The sequence below is a fragment of the Rattus norvegicus genome, chromosome 5, assembly GCF_021556685.1.
Source record: "Rattus norvegicus strain SHRSP/BbbUtx chromosome 5, alternate assembly SHRSP_T2T, whole genome shotgun sequence".
Taxonomy (NCBI): domain Eukaryota; kingdom Metazoa; phylum Chordata; class Mammalia; order Rodentia; family Muridae; genus Rattus; species Rattus norvegicus.
Genome location: NC_141538.1, coordinates 17,990,883 through 18,008,825, shown reverse-complemented (window position 1 = coordinate 18,008,825; position 17,943 = coordinate 17,990,883). Strand labels below are relative to the sequence as shown.

Here is a 17,943-nt window from a genome sequence, read left to right as displayed (position 1 = left end):
TGACTTGTGACACTTTGAAACAATTCTTTATTGCCTCAGATAGCAATGGGAATTACTAAATGATCTTACTGGTCTACTCCTAGGAACACATACAAGAGAAATGAGAACAAATTTTATCATGTGGTAAGTAGAAAATGTAGTATATTCAAATAGTAAAATATTAATCCATATTAAAATTAATAAACAACTAATACGTAAAACAAGGGCATAGAGCTTAAACATAACCACCAAAGTGATATTGATCAATAGTAAAGAATAAAATAATAATTTTATGATCTTAGTATTTCAAAAATTTAGTAGATGAAGGTTGGTGTGATCCTGAGGGAGAAAATTGGGGGGCAAAGAGTGAGTGACAGCTGTTAGGTATGGCAAATCTCTTGAGGGTGATGAAAATATCTTGCATTGTAATTATTATGGCTGAATTGTGATTAAACTAAATAAACAATAAGATATATTTCATACCTTAATCAATGAGGTTATTCTTTTTAATTCCTGATGCGACGTGACTTTGTTCAGTCATGTAATGTCTATTGGTGTTACCTAATTTGGTCAGGTCACTGAATTTTGCTAGAAATTCTCCTTGCTGTGTTATACCTGAGTATCACCCTGTGTGTCATGTGATGTTTTCTGTACATTCCCAGGGTGGGAAGTTTTGCATTGGAAAGGTACTCACCTTGGACTGTTGTCTTTAAACAGCACAGTGAAATTGTGCACTGAGCAACTGAATGTGTCAAACACCAAATGTGTCACAGAATACCAATGAACTGATGCTGAATGTCACTTTAGAAAAGGAGGCGGATCTCAGAGCACCTGCCTACAGCCTTGTGGGGAATGTAACTACTCTAAAAGTTAGATTGTCAAGTATTTCTCTATGTGATATAGACCTATCTCTATGTGATATGTGACCAGCTTTTGTGACTAGCATGTTTTTTTTTTCTAAAACAGAATTGTGGATTCTAATATTGTAAGTGTGGCAGCAGGTGTCCTTAGGGGAGAGTGGACTCCCAGGGAATGGGGCCCAGGACTGTGTCTGAGGTTTGTTGAGTTGTAAAATATGAAGTTTCAGGACTTTTTTCTCACTTTTTTCAGCTACCCTCATCCAGGGTCCACATTCCTTATTAAATGTCTGTCTTTAAAGTAAGAGCAGAGTCTAGTTTTCCTCTGCTAGATATCTCCATAGTGCCTTTTCTTAAAAGCAATGCAAAAGGTAAACTCTGGCTTCAAAGGTTTTGATTGTGGTTCAGCCCTTTAAAGAAAAGGATGGTTTTATTAGTCAACATGAAATGGTGTAAGAAATACTTTTTAAAGTTTCCAGGATAATATTTTGATCTCTTCCATTTCCTTTAATCCTGTGTGTTCTTGAAATGGCCCCAGTGGACCTGGCAGTTTGATTAGTCATTCCTTTAAAACCAAGTGGGCTTGTGGCAGATTTTGAAGAATTGATTAATTTTTTCTGAGATTTACATTTTTAAATGCAGTTAGGAATAGAAAGTCTATGGAATATTCCCTTGGAGTCCGGAATAAAAGTACCCCTGTGGGGGGAAAGAGAGCCCTAATGAGAAAGGCACAACCTGCTGCGTGAGAGATGTGTATGTTCCTGTCCAATCCTGACAGCCAGTCATGGAAACAGGCTCTGTGCCTGAACCCAGAGACTATTCTGTGTGCCACTCACAAGGAGGCTAAGCTCCACCCCAAAGTGTGGCTGCCTTTGTCATTTTAATTGGTCTGTGTTTGTGAAGTGGGGCCTCTATTTACTTATAGCTTGGGGCTTGTGTTTACCAAGCCTGGTGGAGGCCAAGTGACAGGCTCCTGCAAGCTCTCCTGCTGTATCTTGAGGCACTTTTCTTTTCAGTATTGGTGCTGTCTAATTCGTGAGCTTCTGTGAAGCAAGCGCAGGAGGGTACAAGGCCTACAGGGAGGAATTACACCTAATTACTCAAATAATTGCTAGGCTGTTGCCTTCTTAGTCACTGAAAATAATTTCCAGGTCCCTGGCTTTTATAGATAGTCTTCTAGAGGCAGGAGGACACAGCCCCCTTTTTAACTCAGCCCATTCACTCACAAAATCAGAACACTCGAGCCTGCAAAATTAATAAGCACCACTTCCATTACATATATTTTAGGTTGTTGTTGCCGTGGCGATAAAGTCAGGGACATTGAATCTCCTCTGTTGAGCCATTGTTATCATCCCTGGCCATCTGCTGCAGAGGAGTGATATTCCATCTCATTTGCATGATGACTGATATATGGGCGGTTTGGAAGGACATATGCCACAGCAATCATGTGATGAAAATTAAAGTGAAAGTTTTGGGCCCAGAGCCGAAAAAAAATCTGTGTGTGCGCATGAGGCTGTTGATGTGCAAATGTGGATCATATTGAGAAGGTCTGAATAGGGAGGTGTGACGTAAGGAGGGCTACACGCAGGTGCTTATCTCCGAGCAGTCAAAGGCACTGGATGTCATATCATGGAAACTACCTTTCAAGGCAACAGCTTTAGTGTCTCCTGTCAGCACACCAGGGAGGAGAGAAATAGTTTTGGAAACAAACACAAAAAAGTAAGTTTAAAACTTTTTATCACATTCTGTTCACCCTGATGTCTGTGAGCTCAGACAGTGAGCAAGTTTCAGGTCTTAGTTGTTAATAGTGACTTTTGTTTCTGACTGGGTGGGTGGATAGGCGGTGGGGGTCGCTTCTAAAGGGTGAAGTGCCCATTTTTTTTTTTTTTTTGGTTTTTTTTCCCCCTGCGGTTTGCTTTGGTTTCTGTTGTGATGTACGTTTGGCATGATTTTAAATTCATTCACCACTACCCACCTCCACTTTCTCACTCTCCTTCCAAAATGGGTTATTGAGGAGTTCAGAATAAAATAGTGCAATTGTGCTTAAGCTGTGTCAGCTACTGCCTTTGTTCATATATATTTCTGAAATGCGTGAACTGGCAACAGAAAATACTTGATATGAGGCGGTACACTTTTTTCTCTGAAAAAAAAGTAAATAAAACTAAATGATGAGGTCACAAAAATTATCAGTGAGATCTCACGTCTTACAAACCTTTATTTAGAATTGAAATTTTTGCAGTGCTGAGAGTTGTTAATATAATTTTGCATTAATAGCCATTATCTAAAAAAAGGGAGGGGGTTGTGGATTCTTTGTGAAAAATCAGAAACCTGTTTTTAGTTACACATTAGATAAAAAGTTTGTGATTGATCGCTAAGATATTTAAATTCATGAGTTGGGCATATATAATACTGTATTTGAATATTTAGAGAATTGAATAAAACTAGTCTCCTTAAAAAATGATATACTTCGTCTTTGATAGATGGACATGTCAGAAGACTGCTGGGAAGTTAAAGACTAATGTTTTAAAAGCTGAACAAGAGCCTTATCCTTGAACAAAATTTTACAGAAGGATGATTTCAGTGAAACATTACCAAGAGAAAACTTTTATATACTTTGATGAGTAATCCTTAGCTCATATTTTGTTGTCAAATGAAACACCTGTTAAGAATGCTTGCTTCAATGTACATTGAATAATCAAAGTTTCCTGTAGGCGTGTTCTGATCTTTTCTTTCAGTTTCAAAGCACACAGCAGTTAATAGGCAAAGTGTATAATGTAACGGCTCTAGTCTAGTTTTCTTTTTAGGAAGTATGTCAAAAAAGGTTGTGTGACATCGCCTTATAGATTAATTGACACTATATAATCCAATGAGCTAAGAAGAAATTTTGATGGAGAAGTATTTGATATAATTCTGTATTCTGTCCTTAGCATGAGGAAATGTTTTTCAGGATATAAATCCAGAATATAAAATAGGATTGAAATTAGACTTTCCCTAACTTTTAACATTTTTCTTTGCTAATATCACCAGCACAATATCCTAGTTTTATCTGTAACTTAAGATTATCCTTGATCTCTTTTTTTCTCATTCTAAATATTCAATTACTCAGTGGCAATTATTATGTGGCCTTCTTGGCTTACTACAATATTAAATTAATATAGATTTCTTATGCCAAATTAGCGGAAATCACTGTTGCCCACAAGAGCAATTCTCTCTTCTCTTAGTCATATTTATGTTACAGCAGGAGCATCAGAGGCCTTACTATTTTAAACTTGCATACACTGTGTCCTGGAGCACATGGGGTTTGCATCTGAAACCTGTAACGTACATTGGAACCTTTCTCAAGAGTCTAAATCAGTTAGGGTTAAATGACAGTCTTTACAGTGACCGCCATCCTTCTGCTATCATCCCAACCAGAAAGATTTCAAAGTTCTGTGTTTCCTTGTGTGTGTTCAACTACAGGTGACAGGAAAAGACAAGGGGTATTGAGAGCTGTCCAAGGTATTGGGCTGCTGAGAAGTTAATCATAAAAATGCATTTCTCTGTGTCCGTGGAATTGATTTGTCCCTATTTCTGAAGTTAGGATTATATTGCTACTAGAGAAACAAACCTAGTGGATGTAGCATTTTTTCAGATAATGTAGAAATCTTGTGTATAATTAAATTTAAAAAAACAAAACAGTTTAAACTTTCATACATTCAACTAGTGCTCTAGTTTACATCTTTGAACTATTCAAGTAGAAATAAGCAAAATTCACAACTACCAGATATAGAGTTCTATGCCATCACCACGGAAGCCTGATGAGAACAGTCTGTGGCATACAGCGGTGTGGACAAACATATCAAAAAAATGCAACTCACAGCAATATATTGCTCTTAAAATTATTTCTTATCCTTATGTGACCTTCCATGTCTGCTATAGAAATCCAAAAGATCATAATTGTTTGATATGAAATGCAAAAGAATAGTTAAGTTGAAAGTTTAACATCATGAAATTCAAAATCCCAAGTGGTATATAAACATTAAAAGAAACTTTGGACTGCTAATCCTAGGAAATGAGTTTTATGGATTGAATTCAACAAGGCTTCAGAAATGGTTCCATCTGCTGCCTAGCAGCTGGTGAAAGGATAAATTTAATTCATTAATTCATTTGGAAAAAAGGATCCAAGCAGTAAAGAGTTCATTGCTCATAATGCATATAGGTGGAAGCACACTGAAGTGTGGTCCTGTTGTCATTGTACATAATGAGCTACCTTGTCTTTGCCTTTTGGTAAAGGTCTTCATCATTTGAGTCAATACAATGTTGATTTTTATGACAATAGCCAATCATTTTGGATTCGTTCAATGCTATAAAACACTCAGGGAAGTTAAAAAGTCTCAGTTTTCAATCTAGGAAAGTATGGGCAATGGAAAAGAGAAGCCATCTCATATTGCATATGTGTCTATGGGAGACCGTGTGTGCATCTCTTCCTACCATATGTACACAAGCATCTAGGTTTAAACATAAATGTGTCATCGAAAAACTCCCTTCAATGACATTTATATTAGGTAGGCATTCTATTCTATTTGCAGAAATGTCCAAAAATATTTAGTATTTAACATTAACATAAATAGATTATATCTTAGATTCAAAATTTGTATCAGCTCACATATTGGAAGGTCAAATAACACACCTTTTTTCACCCACTTTGTCCTCGTAACTTGTCTAGTCTTTCCAGTCATATTCAGCAGCCTGATTTAAAAGATTGGAAAGTTGTACCTGAAGTGCTTTCCTGTCTCCTCTGTGACATTAATCATTTTGGCATAAGTATTAAAAATCTGTAAGACATGGGTATACAATTTAATTGAATATGTTATACAGGATACAGTAGTGCCATTCCATAAAAGTGTAATGGAGTTCTGATGTCTGGTTTCTCAAATCATATTCAATCAGCTTGATCAGGTACTGGAAAGTTTGTGTGGTTTATGTTTAAACTGCAATCACTTGAACAGATTTTCTTAACTGCTAACACTTTAATAAGAGCCAGGTTTCCCTTAGATACAGCTCACCTTTTCTGGCAAGGTAAATACTTCCTGGTTGCCAGTTAGTTGATCGGTGATAGAGGTAAGAGTGTCCCCACGACCAAGGCTGTTTCAATAACCAGTGTACATGTTAGCTATTTTTTTTTCTGGTTGATGATTTCAGGAATGGTGCTTGGCTTTATAACGAGGCCCACAGCTCACTGTGGTGTGTATGCTGGGTTTGCTATAAAGGTTCTGTGTGTACCCTGTGGGCTGGGTTAAGAATCAGGGTTTATGCATTTACTTGTACTGTTGCATTGTTTAGACAGCTTTGGTTTAGTTTTGATCTTTTTTTTTTTCTTTTTGCCTTTGAGGCTCTTCCACAGTGTCAGCTGCTGACTGATAGTAGGAAAACTGCCTCGTGGTGTGAATGAAAGGGACCTAGCGGTTGGTAAACAGAGATAAGGAATAAATAGAGCACAGGCAAAAGGAGATAGTTCTGTGGGGGCCCAGATTGCTGCCAGTCTGTTCAGGGGAGATGCGGAGCCTGTCCTTTTCCCAGATTAAATTAGTGTGCGAAATCTCCAGTGACCTCCTCCCCTTCTCCCCACACTCTTCAGCCAAGCTGCACAGCCTCTGCTGTAAAGTATTCATTTTACCCAGGGACACATGGACAATGGAGCTCTCCCTGATACTTATGGACAGCTGTCGTCATTCAGAGGGCTCTCAGCATTTCATTTTTCATAGGAGTTAAAAGGGCTTTTACCTTGGAAGCGAAAGGGGCAGGATCACAACTTTGCCAGTTCTGAGGCTGTTTGGGCAAGGGGTCTGACTGAGGCAGGAGTCAGCTGTGAGCAAGAAGAATCTGCACAGGGAACTGATTGGTTGTTGTTGCTGTTTTGTTGTTGTTGTTGTTGTTGCTGTTGTGTTGTTGTTGTTGTTGCTGTTGTGCTGTTGTGCTTAATATGATTAAGCTAAGACAAAAATTAAATTTCAACACTGGGTTCTTCATTAGGAGAAAATACCTTTGATTCTGAAAGTTTCATAAAATTAAGGTCATCAGTGCAAAATAGACAATTTGTATCCACCTGATCTACTTTCATTTTGCCTAAATATGCATGCATTTTATTACCTTTGAATAAGCACGGGTAAATATTAAGTCTGTGAGATACCTCAGTAGTCCCATACTTTTTATTTTTTTAGTGATTTACTGCAAATATATTCAGCATTTGACTGATTAAATAGACCTTCGGCAACCTTGAGGGTCACTGTGTAGAGTATGTACATAGAAAATGCATCAGCCCATTGTACCCTGGCAGCTAATGAGATTGGTCGTTAAGTAAATGACACAAAGCCTACAAAAAAAAAAAAAAAAGCTTACAGCTCACTAGAGTATCACAGAGTGTCCCCGCACACCACACAACGACACAAACACTGGACTAACCTAGCCCACCCTGCTTTATTCCTCATCACTGCTTCCCTGATGTCAGCGTGAGAAGCAGAACAAAGGCTAGGAGGCAGCGGTAAGTCAGCCTGGCAATTAAGCCCTAGGGAGAAAGTGGAACAAATCTCATCCTAACCGAGGGGCCGAAAGTCCGTTTCTGGACAAGTGGGTCCAGATGAAGGGATTTTGTTGTTACTTCTAGAAATACTGCCTCAGTGGCCAGGGTTCTGATTGTGTTGTTATTGTTGTATTGTTTTGCTGTCTCACAAAAGTTTGTGAATCTTAGAAGTGCAGTGCAGCCCAAATGGCAAGTGAACATAAATGTGAGAGGTGGGTATTTGTTGGAGAAGAGGTGTGTGTGTGCGTTTCAAAACTTTCAAATGGAGGAGGCAACTTTAATTTTAGTTTGACCTCCTGCTTGTAAAGCATAAAGGAAACCGCCAAGTTCATTCTTAATGGGATAAAAAATTCCCAACCCTTAATGTGTATTTAATATCATGTATGGGATAGTCAGTGTCTTAGAAATGAGTCAATCAATCAAACACAGTAAACCAAAAAAAATAAAAGCTCTTCTTTTACCCAGATATTTCCATTTTCTCAAATCTTGAATTAAAAATTACTATAGAATGTGGTATTGGATGGGAACGGTAGTCATTTGCTTGCTCTAGTTGGAAGGGAAAAAAAATCAAAGCTATCTGACACCGAAGCAGCCCTGGCTTACTCTTTCTTTCATAAAAAAAAATGCATTTGCAGTATTGAAGTGTAACATTGCAGGATCCTTTTAGAGAAATATGGCAGCAGAGAGTTGCCAGAAAGTCTGATTTGCCTTTCTGAAATGTCTGTCTGGCTTAGATGTTGATATTCTGAGGATGTTTAGTTCAAGAGAGAATAATTTTGTTACAAGACATTCAGGTAAATTAAATATTTTATTCTAAGAACTGTCAGCTGAGTAGGTTGCCAATGGCATGATCAACTCTTGTTGATCTCATAGAAAACATTTTAAAAGTATTGTTAGCATAGTGTTGTATTTGTAAAGAGATGTATTCATGATATCATTCGATTTTTAAAGGCACTGCATTTAATATTAGAATGGCATCTCATACTCATCTGCTCATGAATTAAAGCGACATCATGTAGAAATCCGTTTGCTAACTTACAGTTCTTGCACTGAAAATTTGTTATTTGTATAGGGATATAAAGATGGTTTGATTATTAATAATCATTAATAATCATGAGAGATTCATAGGTTCATAAAACAGTCTGAGAGATCAAAGGTTACATGCTTCTTTTTATTTTTGTCTCGAAGAACTTTTCCTGTTACAAATGTGTCCTCAGCTTTCATTTTATTTTTATTATTTAAGACTAATACATGTCTGTGCATAGAACATATTACATACTGCAATTCTGTCTGTTTTCGAAGTAGCTAGAATTTGAAGGAAGGAAATTTTATGACAAGAATTAATGTTATCTTATTGATTTCAGGTGAAATATGTGCTTTGATTTAGCTAACTCGAAAAATCATAAATGTCATCCCTTTAACATGCCTTTTATGTGAGTGGAATCACAGAAAATGAAAAGCCATCTGAAAATGGCCACACTCGCTTCCTAGAAATTTTAGTTTGGGGCAGAGTTATGCAAATAGTTTGCTCTCACAGGCAGTGTGAGGACTTCATATTTTCTCTGTCTGAACATTCTTCATCCGAATCACCTGCGTCATAATTTCTTTTTCCATAGTTGCTAATGCTTGTCCTGTTGATACAAGAGTGTACGTTTCAGAGGGCATACAGTCCTTTGGTTAACATAACTATTTCCACCCCTTCCTCACTGGTACAGCAGAGCATCAAAACTCAACTGAAGTCTCTAAGTTGCTTCTCTGCAGATAAGACTAAATAGATTTACTTAACAGAAATGTAATTTTTATTAGTCAAAGCAAATTAGGGCTGTGTTCTAATTAAAACCAGAGAGCATAGGGCATAGGTCATTACTATTAGTTTATATGAACTTATTTCTACCAGTATTGTATTTGATGTGTGTGTGTGTGTGTGTGTGTGTGTGTGTGTGTCCTAGGAACTACTATTGTATTGGATGATTCCTTTCTTTAAAGAAATTTGAAGTGTTTGATTTGTGCTGAGAAAAAGGAACTTTGTTTTAAAAAACTTTTTACTTCAACTAACTAGTTAATAAATGAGGCTTAAAATTGTTTGGTCAAAAGATTTTAGCATATTCTCTAAGCAGTGTAGAGTCTTTATTACAACCAGAAATCCACTGACAGAGATAACCAACATTTCCTAAATAAAAGGCAGCTGTTATACATGGTCACGTCAGAGAATCGTGGATTTGAACCCTGGGTCTTCAGTGTGTGCTGCTGGCTGTGTTTTCTCTTTTTAAACCTCAGTTTCTTGGTCTGTTTAATGGGGATCAGTACAGTAGTAGAAAATAAATGTGATGTGCAAACTAAATAGGATGAGGTGTGTTGTGCCCCTGTGGATCATGCTTACAGTTTTGAATTTGTGCTTGAGGCTCACAAAGCAAATAATGCCACACTAAGCCACATCACAGTCAATGTTTTTCACTCCCACAGTATAGAACCTTATCCTCTCTTCACTTTCAGAGGCCCCAGTTCTGTGAGAGTCTTTGAAGGACTGTGTCAATTCCATTGTATGTGGCTGGGTGCTCATACCAATCTAAGGTAATGTGTTTAGACTGCTACATGTGTGTCAACTGTTTGCAGCCAAATTGACTTCTTATACAGTTGTTTAGTAACTTTCAAAAGAGCATATTAAAATTCTAAATTGTATTTCAATATGAACTTCCTGTAAAAAATATTTACTGATATTTAAATACATAGTAAAATATCACAAATTTAAACAATTATAGCTAAGTTTCTTAACTCTAAAGATAATAGTTTGATTTTACTCTTAATTTTTTATCAATAAGTTTAATTTCTTGTGCCATTGGAATTTATTTAGTTTTTAGCTTATACTATTTCTTTTCATTTAACCCTTAAATTAAGCATACATTTTCTTTCTTCACACTATAATTATTGAAAAGTACTTTATTCTACTTTGTATCTATATGATACTCGAACTCACTTACTGTTGAGTATTTTTTAGTAACAGATAAAATTCTGTGCTAGTAACTTGTAAGAGATACTAGATTGCATTACAATATTTGAATATTGTTTTGTCAAATGTTGCAACAAATCAGTGAGTTTTTAATAAAAAATAAAGTTTCTGTTTTGGGGAGAATATTGTTGCTGAGGAATTTTTTCCAATTCCAAATATCCTGTGCCTATGGGAAATTTTCTGATTTCATTAATCCTGTGTCTATGAGAGAATATTGTTAATTCACAAAAAAATACTATAAAAAGTAATGTCTTAAATTTTTTAGTTATATACTTAAATTATTATACTTCATATATGATTAAATATAATAATAGAGTAGCTTTTCAAACTGGGGTATTTTAGTTTATTTGATTGATAATGGATAAATACAGAGTTGCTAGATATATATGCCTATGTTTGCTAAAACCTCTTTAATATACTTCTAGTTTGCTGATGAGAAGTATATCCATTGATACTAGTCTAATGAGGGTCCGCAGTTTGGCAATTCCATAAAGAACATAGACACTACAATTTGATAAACACAAAATATTAATTTTGTCTCATATTTTCTAGACTCTCTTTAAGAGGGTGAAAGATACCAGTGTATCCCAAAAGGGTTAAGGAAATGCATTTTGTTGCATCTGCTTACTAAATCCCTTCCTTTAGCAGAAATTCAAATTTTGTAAAGATTATTTGTTTTATTGATGCATATAAACTTACAGAATTTAATTTAATTTCCTAAGTTAAAACATTTTCCTCATGTAGAAAGCATGACTAAATGCTGGTTTGGCAAACCTACCTTTTTCCCTAATGTGTCACATACATGCTTAGTATCTATGTGAGTGAATTAATGCCTGGCCTGAGCAAACTTAGCTTCCATTGCCTACACCATGAGGCAGAACCAGACAGAAAGTGAAATGGTTAATTGCTTAAAAGGAATAAACAACATTTTCCTCCCTAGAATATAAATTAAAGAGAATATGAAAACGGCAAAAGAAGAATTGTGCTTTTAAAAAGCTGATTTGTAAACGACCATCAGTTGGAAAGACACCCTGCTTGTTTCTGTGGTAGATTTGTTATGAATTAGAATGAAAGTGTTTACCTATTTTACATTTTCCTCCTCCAAATATCAAACAGTTGTGGAGAATTAGTCTTAATATTTCTATTCTGAGGGGTGAAAAAGAGGTGAGGATGAAATATGCCCTGAAGAAAATCAAATCAGGAAGAGATTGAGGCTTACGATGAGACTGCTCCAGAAAGAGGACACGAATTTGAGCACACGACCTGCAGCACACAGAGCCCTTGGTGCTTTTGTGTGGGTGAAAGATACCAGTGTCTCCCAAAAGGGTTAAGGAAATGCATTCTGTTGCATCTGCTTACTAAATCCCTTCCTTTAGCAGAAATTCAAATTTTGTAAAGATTATTCGTTTTATTGATGCATATAATTATAATCACAAGCCATCTGCTGATTTGGCAGGCATGGTTAAAATTCTCTAACTCTCATAACCTTTCAAGTACAGTGCCCTTGGGACTCTATTTCACTTTTATATTTTGGAAAACATGTAGGGACAAATAAGGGCGGTCATCTGCAGAATGTCAGACCTGGGGAAATGCAAGAGTGGGGATGGAGATGCTATGGTGGCTCTTATCAATGGTAGGGGAAGTTATTCGCACCCACCCTCCTTTTTTCTGACTTCATGATGCTAGTTTCTATGATGAATTTTGGAATTTTTTTCTCAGGGATTAAAGCTCCCTGTCATAACCCTCCCAAAAGGCAGGTTTCAAGCCTAACCCAAAAGAACATGCCAACAATCTTTCCAGACACTTCTTATGTTGATCTTAACAGATTAATTCAGTATATTTCACCTAGTCTTTCTAAACTGTGGAGTGTTTGTTTTTTATTTTTCTCTAAATAGTCAGTTAAATAACCTTACAGATTAAGATTTTGTGTTGCAAGATAGCTTACACATTTTGATGGCAGCCCTTTGGTTGAAAGACCAAATTCCCAAGTATTTTGACTATGTTGTTTTGGTATGAAATTGTGCGCCGGTCAGATTTCCCACAGCTCAAGTCTTATGTGACCCCTTTCTGCAACTATAAACATTCAGAGCTTGGGGAGTGTCCATGCCTGAATCCCTTACTTCTATGGGAATATTTCTCTCATAATCTGATTTTATCAGCCTTAATACCCCAATGATCTGACTCTATATACAGACAGATCTGAGCAGAATGCTGGCCAGCTTTAGGGAACTTGGAGAAGCCACTGGAGTCCAGGATTTGGCTTCATCAGATAGCAGAAGCATGCACACACACACACCCAGTATGTTTCTCAGTCTCTCTCTCTCTCTCTCTCTCTCTCTCTCTCTCTCTCTCTCTCTCTCTCTCTCTCTCTCCTACATGAAATCATTCAGAGAATTCTTTAATAATAACGTTGCACAGGTCAAGTTTTTCATGGTGGTAGTGAAGTGTTCAACTTGACTATACGTAATAAGAATAACTGTCCCATCTGCCAGATGCTTGCCTTAAGCCAACTTCTGTTTTAAGTTCTTTAATAGATGGTTTTATTTATTATTCAGAATAATCATGTCTCTTAATCTTTCCCCATGTACCATGGTCTCTGAAGCAGAGTATCAGAACAAAGCCAGTGTCAGCAGATGATTCTGGGTCCCAGGTACATATGGGTTCAATTATAGTTAAGTATCATTAAGACATTGAATGACCTGACACACTTTTTTTCCTTATCATCAACATCTGTCACTTTAAAGGTGACCTCTGAAGTTCCTTTGGTCTCACAAATTCTGTAACTTTGAAATTTTTGTAATTAAAACATGAATTTGAAAAATAAGTTAAAGACAACATAAGTACTCGTAATACCTTTCAGATAGATATTTATCATGCTAATTAACCCCGATAGCAGAAATAGTCTGTTTACGAACCACATGGAGTCTAGGTCCAACCTAAACAGTAGATTAAGACTTAAACAGTGGGTTTCACACTGAAAAATTTCAGCTCTGTGATGGAAAACACAAATACTCAGAAGCATCTGATAATTAAATACAACTCTTACATATTGATAGTAATAATATCATGCTGACATAAGTCTAACTACCAAGCAAAGTATTTTATATCAATAAATTTTCACAACTACCATACGTGTCACCAGCCAATAGCACAGAGTCAGTTCTTCTCACCTTGCTGGAGGTCGGAAGCTGCACTGATGATGGGCCAAGCACTGTCGTGATTCCATGCATGGCTGGAAGGGCAGAACCCGGCTGAGGTCAGGAGTCATGACCCTTTGAAGAGACATACAAATGAGTATGTTCTCTGCTTCCAAGTGTTTTCTATTGGCCTCACTTGAGAGAAAGTTCCACTGCTCTGAATAAATGCGTGAAACCCCATATATACTACAAGCTACAGCACTCTTAGACACATCAAAGGCTCTGCTTTTATACTAATCTCAATGAGCTGGTAACTGTTAAAATAATCATATACTTTCCTTAAATCATTACTGAATTAACCTGCATGTGCTTTTTAATCTTTTACGAATGTCATGAGAAAATTATAAGAATAAAAAGTGGGGAGGGGAAAAAAGAATAAAAAGGCAATTAATAAGGTTTAACCAAATCCCTTAGACAATAAACTAGCTTTAAAACTATTTGATCTTCTTATTGACTAAAAGAGAAACTCAGAACACTACTAAGAATGGCTGAAATGCTTGTTAAGAAATAATTTCAGAATGAATCGTTCCAATTTCAGTATTGTATATCTTCTTAGATCAATGCCCATCAAGTAACCCAGAGTTAAAATATATGATTTCAACTGGATAAGATTTTAAGCAATTTGTTTGAGTAATAATGCCCAGAGAGAGATGTGACAGTGTAAATATCAAGGTAAAAGGTTGCTTGGATTTTATATACAATTGATTAGCTATGAAATATTTGTGTGTCTAGGTTTCTGAAGTGTAGAAAAGGAACAGAAGCCTGGGTACATGGCTCTGAGCACACATGAGTCAGCATAGGACAAAGTAGTACAAACAGATCAGTACTCACATCAAAGTAGGTTTGTTAAAACAGGCTGTGGCCAGGTGCAGTTCTCAAACTCTCAGCCTTAAAATGAAGGACTCAATAAAATATGGGAGAAACAAAATGAAGGAACCAAGAGTAGCCCGTTCTACCCAGCCTTCAAAAGATGAAGTTGCAGCCCAAACAGATGGCTCTGAGCAGAGGCTTCATGGAAGATCTTGCTTAGAGAGGGCTTCATGGAAGATCTTGTAGAGACAGCACTGCAGCAACGTTGAATCTATACGTTCAACAGACTCGTTGAGAATCTGCCGTGTCCCACTAACTTGTTAAGCAGTGAGAACAATAGGTGAGGAGTCACAGGACGTACACTATAGTAGGACTAATGTGGAAGGCACAACAAGTCCAGGAGTTAAGAACTAGAAAATATTACTAAGTGAGTACTACAGGTAGAGGTCAATGTATACTACGTACCTAGCATCTAGAAACTGGAGATTAGATCCCAAGTAGAAATGATAGCCTTGGACAACCATGTGAATGATGAATCAAGACAGGATATGAAAAGTATTCAGATGGATCAATGTTGGCCTCTTTGAGGATTATTGAGTTTCAGACAACTGGTGCTGATGGTGAGTAGGTTAAGGTCAAAAGTGAGATCCAGGATGGGAATGGACATTTGAATGGGATCATTAAGGAGAATATTGACAATGAGAAAAGAGTCCAGACTGAAACTGGAGGACCAGCTATGAATAGAAAGATGGAGAAAGTGGGCTTACCAAGGGAAGAACTTAAAGAAGACCACAGAAAAACTGGGATATTAGGAGGAAAAATATAGACATGATTTTGTCAGCTGGATAATAATGTTGACTACTCAGAAAATGACTGAAAACCCAGTTAGCTCTGTCAGAGAGAAGATCACTGGTGGCAACAACCAAAGCAACATCAATGGAAGCCACATGTTCATGTTTAGGAAAATTTGGGTAAGAAAACAAAGTTTTATGATATTTCAGTAGTTTGACTCTAGGGAGGAGAGACAGCAATATAGACAGGAGAAAGGAGTATATGTGGAAATTCAGCAGAATGATAAGAATTTGAAAGACAGGATACATGGAGGGAGGAGGCAGGACACAAATGCAAGGAAATATCTTGGAGAACCCACTCTTACACAGAAGAAAAAGGCCTCTTCCTCTACATCCAGGCAGAAGGCGGCACATATTCATGGAGATTTGTAGTAAGTACAAGAATGAGTAGCACCATTCACCCTTAACCAAGGCAAAGCTGCCCGCACAATTTGTCGATCCAGTATGAAATGCATGACCCACTATGATTCAGCTGTGAATTCCTTTAGCATGCCAGCTTTTATTGCTTACTACATTTATAGAATGAGATTAAAATTAAGACATCTACCTCATAAGAGAGACGAAGAGACCTAGAACTTTTCAATGTCCTCTGGAAGGTAAGCTATCATAATAGATGGACGTAGTTAGGTGGGTTAAAGGAAAGTGGATAATGTTCCTTCAGCTGTTGCCATCTGCAGGAAGGGGTAGGAAAATAATGAGACAGGCTTCTTTCCAGAATTCATCTATGGATGGAAGTGACCAGAGAGGACCTAGATCCTAGCAGGCAGCAGACATTTGACTCTTCTTCAAGACATTTCACCTCATACTTTTGTTTGGTACCATAGGCAAAAGCTTTGCTAGTTTTCTCTTCATGGTTAACATCCCCTCCAATCTGTCTCCTTGTGCCCTGCTTATGTCGTGCCTACAAGCTGGCTTCCCTTATCCAAACCTGTGTGTAAATCAGTTTGACAACATTTTGTCGTGTTTTTTTAAGAATGCAAACTTTTAAAATAGTGTGCATGGCTTTAAACAGATAAACAGATGGGATCTGATTCATATATTATGCACTTTACTCCTTTATAGTGACTTAGGTAGCCTTTAATTTGTGCTAAGTTGCACATCCGTCATCAATGATCATTTTAGAACATTTTTATTTTTCCTGAAAGTCTTCTGTCCTTCTTACTTAGCATCCTTCCAAACCTCTGCTTCCAATTCCACACAGGCAGGAGTCTACTCTGTACCTCTGTCGAAATGTTTCTCCTGAACATTTGTTGTAACTGATCACACCATTTGTGGGGTTCATGACTGACGTATTTCATTCACCAATTCTTACCAATATTTTCAAGGCTTGTATTGATTTCAACACATATCAGTATTTACTTACTTTTATTGGCAAATAAAATTATGCCAGTGATTAAATATACTACTTCCTTATTTCATTCATTAATTGATAGTGTCTTGAATTGTGTCTACATGTTGGCTATTGTGAATTATGCTTCTAAGATCAGTCCAGTATAATTTGTCGATATGTAGTTTTATTTTCATGTATGTAGCTCATAGTTGTGTTGCAGAATCGGAGATTACTCTGCTTGCCTAGTTGAGGGAATACTAGGTACACTTGGACTACTACATTCTTACCAGCAATGTATGAACTTTTTCACATCCTTACCAGCACTTCTTACTTTCTATTTGATTTTTTCCACGTGGGTATAAATTGACATCTCTTTTTCGTTTTCAAGTTGTATTTTCTCTGCGGCTAATGATGCTGAGTGTCATTCTGTGTGCTATTGTGTCACATGTATATTATTTTGGGGGAAATGTTTGTACAATTATTTTCTCCACTTAAAAATTTTAAATGCATTTTCAAACATTTTTTGATTATAACTATTACATCTTAATTGTACATCATAACATTTCTAAGCACACACTCTTCCTTGATTATTCATATTTCTACTCTTTCTTACCCTCCTTTGACCAATTTTAATTGGACTAATTTTGTTATTGGGTTGTAATCATTTACAGTATATTATAAATACACGGACTGTAGATGTTTATACACTAACACATGGATCTCACTCTCTGTCATCTCTTTCTGACTTTGTCTGTCTCTCTCACTCTGTGTGTGTTTGTGTGTGTGCATGTGCATGGCAACACAGAGAGAGTGTTTGACCATGTATGTGTACACCTGTGGGTCCAGGTGAAAACTTGGGTGCCATTCCTCAGCTACCATCAACCTTACTCTTGAAGCACGATCTCTTACAGATCTGGTGCTCAACATGTAGGCTGTCTGCCTGCCTGTCTGTCTGTCTGTCTGTCTGTCTTTAAACATGAATTCTCAAGTTTGATTTCAGGATCATGTGCTTGAAGAGCAAACATTTTACTGACTGAGCCATCTCCCCACCATTGACACATGTGGCTCTTTACTCTCTCAAATCAACAAGGTTGATTTCATTCCTTGATTTAAGCAGCTCCTCCTACCCTCTAACTAACATTATTTTTCTATAGCATGTATTGCTTACTTTAATCTGGGCTGTGCGTTCATTTACTCTGGCTTTGGATATTACCCCTCAGTGGGAACATTGTTCCAGTGCTCTTTATTCCTGCATCTCTATTGTCCATCTCATGATGCTTAAAGACTGTCAGAGTGGAGAGCATGGATCTTAGAGCAAGAGGCCAGGCTCAGGAGTTCTGAGATACTGACTGA

At 37.0% G+C, this 17,943-nt stretch overlaps 1 protein-coding gene and 1 long non-coding RNA gene across 3 annotated transcripts in view; both read left to right on the top strand.

Moving 5' to 3' along the window:
• The window catches only part of LOC148005645 (uncharacterized), a 207,168-nt gene extending 197,202 nt beyond the window's left edge, over positions 1-9,966 (top strand). The window contains exon 4 of the long non-coding RNA XR_015620111.1: positions 9,889-9,966. This is a non-coding gene — a long non-coding RNA (uncharacterized LOC148005645). The remainder of the gene's footprint in view (positions 1-9,888) is intronic.
• St18 (ST18 C2H2C-type zinc finger transcription factor) overlaps positions 2,458-17,943 on the top strand; it is a 125,776-nt gene continuing 110,290 nt past the window's right edge. Inside the window, exons 1-2 of one of the 2 annotated variants that reach the window (XM_087660513.1) lie at positions 2,458-2,555; positions 9,889-9,966. The gene's annotated coding sequence lies outside the window, so the exon portion shown is untranslated. 2 annotated transcript variants of the gene reach the window in all.